The sequence below is a fragment of the Bison bison genome, unplaced genomic scaffold (genome assembly GCF_000754665.1).
Source record: "Bison bison bison isolate TAMUID 2011002044 unplaced genomic scaffold, Bison_UMD1.0 scf7180017864471, whole genome shotgun sequence".
Lineage (NCBI taxonomy): Eukaryota > Metazoa > Chordata > Mammalia > Artiodactyla > Bovidae > Bison > Bison bison.
Window position 1 is genome coordinate 31567529 of NW_011495032.1, and position 7161 is coordinate 31574689.

The following is a 7161-nucleotide window of genomic DNA, read 5'->3' on the forward strand; positions in this document are numbered from 1 at the left end:
CTTTCTAACACCATACACAAAAATAAACTCAAAATGGATTAAAGATCTAAATGTAAGACCAGAAACTATTAAACTCCTAGAGGAGAACATAGGCAAAACACTCTCTGACATACATCACAGCAGGATCCTCTATGACCCACCTTCCAGAATATTGGAAATAAAAGCAAAAATAAACAAATGGGACCTAATTAAACTTAAAAGCTTCTGCACAACAAAGGAAACTATAAGCAAGGTGAAAAGACAGCCTTCAGAATGGGAGAAAATAATAGCAAATGAAGCAACAGACAAACAACTAAATTCAAAAATATACAAGCAACTCCTACAGCTCAATTCCAGAAAAATAAATGACCCAATCAAAAAATGGGCCAAAGAACTAAATAGACATTTCTCCAAAGAAGACATACAGATGGCTAACAAACACATGAAAAGATGCTCAACATCATTCATTATCAGAGAAATGCAAATCAAAACCACTGTGAGGTACCATTTCATGCCAGTCAGAATGGCTGCGATCCTAAAGTCTACAAGCAATAAATGCTGGAGAGGGTGTGGAGAAAAGGGAACCCTCTTACACTGTTGGTGGGAATGCAAACTAGTACAGCCACTATGGAGAACAGTGTGGAGATTCCTTAAAAAACTGGAAATAGAACTGCCTTATGATCCAGAAATCCCAGTGCTAGGCATACACACTGAGGAAACCAGAAGGGAAAGAGACACATGTACCCCAATGTTCATTGCAGCACTGTTTATAATAGCCAGGACATGGAAGCAACCTAGATGTCCATCAACAGATGAATGGATAAGAAAGCTGTGGTACATATACACAATGGAGTATTACTCAGCCATTAAAAAGAATACAGTTGAATCAGTTCTAATGAGGTGGATGAAACTGGAGCCGATTATACAGAGTGAAGTAAGCCAGAAAGAAAAACACCAATACAGTATATTAACACATATATATGGAATTTAGAAAGATGGTAACAATAACCATGTATACGAGACAGCAAAAGAGACACTGATGTATAGAACAGTCTTTTGGACTCTGTGGGAGAGGGAGAGGGTGGAATGATTTGGGAGAATGGCATTGAAATATGTATAATATCATATATGAAACGAGTCGCCAGTCCAGGTTCGATGCACGGTACTGGATGCTTGGGGCTGGTGCACTGGGACGACCCAGAGGGATGGTATGGGGAGGGAGGAGGGAGGAGGGTTCAGGATGGGGAACACATGTATACCTGTGGCAGATTCATTTTGATATATGGCAAAACCAATACAATATTGTAAAGTTAAATAAAATAAAATTAAAAAAAAACAAAACAAAAACTGAACTTTGAAAAGCTATGGCGTCACTGAATGGGAAGGAAAGCTGAGTGCTGAAGAATTGATACTTTTGAACTGTGGTGTTGTAGAAGACTCTTGAGAGTCCGTTGGACAGCAAGGAGCTCAAACCAGTCAATCCTAAAGGAAATCAGTGCTGAATATTCATTGGAAGGACTGATGCTGAAGCTGAAGTTCCAATACTTTGGCCACTTGATGCATAGAGCTGACTCATTTGAAAAGACCCTGATGTGGGAAAGATTGAAGGCAGGAGGGGAAGGGAATGACAGAGGATGAGATGGTTGTACAGCATTACCGATTTGATAGACATTAATTTGAGCAAGCTCCGGGAGTTGGTGATGGACAGGAAAGCCTGGTGTGCTGCAGTCCATGGGGTTGCAAAGAGGCGGAAACAGCGACTGAATTGAACTGAGCGAAGCTGAGTTCCTTCACTGTTCACCTGAAACTATCATAACATTGTTAATTGGCTATACCCCAATATAAAATAACAAGTTTTTTAAAAAAGAATTTCATTTTCAATCATTTTTTACTAGTATTTCTTTTATATTTTTAAATAAAATTGTATATATTAAAGGTTTACGACATGATTTGATATACATATACATAGTAAAATGATTACTACAGTCAAGCTAATTAAAATATTATCTTGAATAAATGAGTATTACTTTAGACTATTCTTTTCATTAAATAATCATGATTTTAGGTTAATTATCTTTTGGACTTAACCTCTGAGTCTAATAATGAACCATTTCTAACAATACCACGTGGAACATATTCAAACTTCTAACCAATCACAAACACACTTCTAGAACCTAACGATTATTTTTTTTTAATTGGAGATTTATCCAAGGATGCTCCCTGCTGCAAGCCAAGAATCCTACTCTGTCATCGTAAAGTCATTTTTTCTACTAAGTGTTCAAAATGCAGGCTGACTTTTGGAATAAAAGTTGGGTTTGCTTTTGTCCTTAGTTTACTTTCTCGTTCCTTCCACTTGACAACACACTTCTCAGCATGATTTGGTGGCAAGATTTAGGTGTAAGAAAATAATGAGAAGATGGCTAGGTTGCTATTGGAATCGTCTTATTAGACTTTTGTTGCCTTTTAACAGATTGTCGTGTTGTTCAGTTGCTCAGTTGTGTCTAACTCTTTGCAATCCCATGGACTGCAGCAGTCAAACAGATTGTTGATCCTGCACTTTTAATCTGCAAACTGTCTGTGGATGTTAAGTTAGATTAAGGATTGAATGCATCAGTTTTATTATCTTTAGTTAAACATCTTTCAAGATAAGTGGTAGTATTTTCAGTACAGAATTTGTTTAAAAAATATTTATGCTTGAAATTTTAGATTATAAGCATAAGCATTTCTATTTTAATAGAAACTGCTGGAAATAGAATAGGATATAATTTGCACATCTAATACATGTTTTTAAATAAAATCTAGAAGATATATCAGTTTAAAGTTTCATAACTACGTAATGCCCTTGTAAATGGATGTGGATGTATTGTCAGCCAGTAAATTTTGTGTGAGGATTCAAATAACTTCATCTTCTCTTTTTATTAAAGTAAAAGACTAAATCTTTCAATTGATTTAATTTATGGTATGTTATTCTGTTTATCTTTCAGATTTTATTGATCTGATCCAACCTGTCTTGTGACTGCTAGCTGGAATTAAGGTTGGTGATATGTTTATATATTAAATTCTGAATAAACTGAAATAAAATAGAGGCTTGATGAGCCTTTTTAGAGTTGGGTCAGAGTACTTTTGCAGGTTGTGGTAAGAAATTTGTAACTTGGTGAGAACTGGATACATTCCAGGTTTGCAGACATGTTTTCCTGAACAGTGTTTGTTTTCTTTGTTAGTATTTCTTTGAGTATCAAGTTTTATTTCTTTTACCTGCCTTACTTGCAGAATTTTGATTAAAGAAAAAGATTCAAATTTAAGTCATTCATTTAATAAACATATCAAAAGTATGATTTCTTTGCAACGTGGCTAGTGTTTTAAAGAATGGTCAGCTTTCTGAGTTTGCAGGGAAATACTTTTGAAGCCCACAATTGGGTAGCCACATTTCCTAAGCATGGTAGAGCTGAAAAATTGCTCATTAATTGCATATTTCAGTTAATTAGCGGAGTTTTAAGATGCCATTCTTTTGCTCTGTTTCCTTGTTAATTGGTTTTAGGGGAGACTCAAAACTAGCTTAATGGAGTTTAGAATAATAACAGAGCCTTAGAGGGCACTGACATAAATAGGCTTAGAATTTCATTTATTCCCTCCTCCTTTCTTCTCTAGAACGTGTATTCATAGTTTAAAAAAAAAAAACTAAACTCTGAATAAAATAACTGCTTTTGTTGCTAATAAAAGAGCAAAATGCCAGATGTTGCTAAACTTTTTGTATAGGTTTTTGGTTAATAATTTAACAGAAAGAAAAACATTGACTTTTCCTTTGTGCTTATATTAATCAGGTATTTAGCCTTCAAATTGCAGTGTCTGGATGGCTCTAGTGGTAAAGAACCCTCCTGCCAACGCAGGAGACATAAGACACTCAGGTTCAGTCCCTGGGTTGGGAAGATCCCCTGGAGGAAGGCATGGCATTCCACTCCAGTATTTTTTCCTAGAGAATCCCAGGGACAGAGGAGCCTGATGGGCTACAGTCCATAGGGTCTCACAGAGTTGGGCACGACTGAAGCAACTTAGCACGCACGGGCAACACATAGCCGGCACACAGTAAATATGTTACCTTTTCTGGCCTCGTTTTGACCTCATTCTTCTACCCCCAACACATCTGTCTCACATGCATGTGCACATGTGTATACACACACACACACGATTATTATTTTTTCTTTTCATGTACAAATTGTGCTTTCTTATCCTTGAAATCTGGATAGACTGTAGCAAATAAGATATGTTGGAATCATGCCTACTGATAATTGGCAACTAAATAAGGAGAAAAAGGGACATGTGTATAAAAGTGAGAGTTAAATTTGTAACCTGCATTTGTTTCATTTTGTGTTCGTATAATTTGGAGTTGAACTTATTGAGGACATTTAGGCTGGTTTCTTTCATATTCACTCCTGAGCATGTTCTATGTAAACTTGCACATGTTTAAACATGGAATGCTTGTAAGACTTTTTGCTACTCTTCTTTCCCTGCTAGCTTCTACTCGTTTGCCAGTAAAAAAATAACAGCTAGAATGAGATTTTTGCAAAGTATAAATCTTTTAATCAGGAATATTTTCAATGCACAAGGTTGAATATGAAGTGTTGCTTTTAAATTTTAATTAAAAGTAAATTGTATTTTGTTCTCTTCCTTTTGGATTTTTGTTTGTGGTTGGTATGGTCAACATCACAACTTGAAATCTCATTTCATTTTGGCTACTCTTCAGAAAGGAACAAAAAACTGAAAAGAGACATGTAAAAGGAAAAGAAAAAAATTTTGTTAAATAGAAAAGTAAATAACTATAAGAGTAATACACAAAAACTTTTAAAATCTGATCCTGTATTTATTTTCTGTATGGAGAATTTCTTTTGTGGGAGTGTGAGCATAATTTAAATGTGTTTGGTCTAAGTGTGAAAAGTCAGGATGACTTGCTACTGCTGCTAAGTCGCTTCAGTCATGTCCGACTCTGTGCGACCCCATAGACGGCAGCCCACCAGGCTCCCCCGTCCCTGGGATTCTCCAGGCAAGAACATTGGAGTGGGTTGCCATTTCCTTCTCCAATGCATGAAAAGTGAAAAGTGAAAGTGAAGTCGCTCAGTTGTGTCCGACTCTTATCGACCCCATGGACTGCAGCCCACCGGGCTCCTCCATCCATGGGATTTTCCAGGCAAGAGTACTGGAGTGGGGTGCCATTGCCTTCTCCGCAGGATGACTTACATACTCCAAAATAAATATATTGATTAAAATATACAGTGTTCATAGAAATGGAAGCATATTTAAATCTCTCATATTACAAACTCTTTCCAATTGAATATATTGTATTTTTTTCTCTTTCCAGCTGAGAATGAAAAGATATTTAAATAAATTTGATAATTAATTATCTAAATTATGTTTTGGAAAAGCAGCTAGATGTAACAAAGCTTCTGAAGGATACATCAGTTCACCAGAAACAGCCAGATTCTCAACACAAACTATAATATATAATGAAAATTATTATTCTTTTCTTAACTAGAGCTAGGTTCTTTTGCTTCAGGATAAAAGAAGTTTCCCTCATAGAAAAGCTTCTTTTTCTATAATATTAATGGAGTAAAATGACTAGTATTGCTAGATAAAAGCAAGTGGATTCTTTACCAACTGAGCTATCAGGGAAGCTCAAAGTTATAGATAGCTGTATTTAAAGTAGAATATCAGAACTGTGCTTATATTTCTGCACAGTAAAGGAAACCATGAACAAAATGAAAAGGCAACCTCCTGGATGGGAGAAAATGTTTACAAAACATATGTCTTGTAAAATGCAAATATCCAAAATATATATGCTGCTGCTAAGTCACTTCAGTCTTGTCCAACTCTGTGCGACCCCATAGACGGCAGCCCACCCGGCTCCCCTGTCCCTGGGATTCTCCAGGCAACAACACTGGAGTGGGGTGCCATTGCCTTCTCCAAAATATATATGAAACACATATAAATCAATAGCAAAAAACAAACACTCTGATTTAAAACTAGGAAGAGGATATAATAGACATTTGTCCAAAGCAGACATACAGATGACCAGCAGGTATATGAAAAGATGCTCAGTGTCACTAATCATCAGTTCAGTTCAGTGCATTCACTCAGTTGTGTCCTACTCTTTGTGACCTCATGAAATGCAGCACGCCAGGCGTCCCTGTCCATCACCAACTCCCGGAGTCCACCCAAACCCATGTCCATTGAGTCGGATGCCATCCAACCATCTCATCCTCTGTTGTCCCCCTCTCCTCCTGCCCCCAGTCCCTCCCAGCATCAGAGTCTTTTCCAGTGAATCAGCTCTTCACATCAGGTGGCCAAAGTATTGGAGTTTCAGCTTCAACATCAGTCCTTCCAATGAACTTCAGGACTGACTTCCTTTAGGATGGACTGGTTGGATCTCCTTGCAGTCCAAGGGACTCTCAAGAGTCTTCTCCAACACCACAGTTGAAAAGCATCAATTCTTTGGTGCTCAGCTTTCTTTATAGTCCAACTCTCACATCCATATATGACCACTGGAAAAACCATAGCCTTGACTAGACGGACCTTTGTTGGCAAAGTAATGTCTCTGCTTTTTAATATGCTGTCTAGGTTGGTCATAACTTTCCTTCCAAGGAGTAAGTGTCTTTTAATTTCATTGCTGCAATCACCATCTGCAGTGATTTTGGAGTCCCCAAAAATAAAGTCAGCCACTGTTTTCACTGTTTCCCCATCTATCTGCCATGAAGTGATGGGACTGGATGCCATGATCTTAGTTTTCTGAATGTTGAGCTTTAAGCCCACTTTTTCACTCTCCTCTTTCACTTTCATCAAGAAGCTCTTTAGTTCTTTACTTTCTGCCATAAGGGTGATGTCATCTGCATATCTGAGGTTATTGATATTTCTCCCGGAAATATTGATTCCAGCTTGTGCTTCGTCCAGCCCAGTGTTTCTCATGATGTACTCTGCATAGAAGTTAAATAAGCAGGGTGACAATATACAGCCTTGACGTACTCCTTTTCCTATTTGGAACCAGTCTGTTGTTCATATCCAGTTCTAACTGTTGCTTCCTGACCTGCATACAGATTTCTCAAGAGGCAGGTCAGGTGGTCTGGTATTCCCATCTCTTTCAGAATTTTCTACAGTTTATTGTGATCCACACAATCAAAGGCTTTGGCTTAGTCA

General features: G+C 37.4%; 1 protein-coding gene across 4 annotated transcripts in view; it reads left to right on the forward strand.

Moving 5' to 3' along the window:
- Window positions 1-7161, forward strand: part of MAP2 (microtubule-associated protein 2) — a 297885-nt gene that overhangs the window by 74189 nt on the left and 216535 nt on the right. For all 4 annotated transcript variants that reach the window (XM_010861091.1, XM_010861093.1, XM_010861094.1 and 1 more), the window contains exon 2: window positions 2964-3013. The gene's annotated coding sequence lies outside the window, so the exon portion shown is untranslated. The remainder of the gene's footprint in view (window positions 1-2963; window positions 3014-7161) is intronic.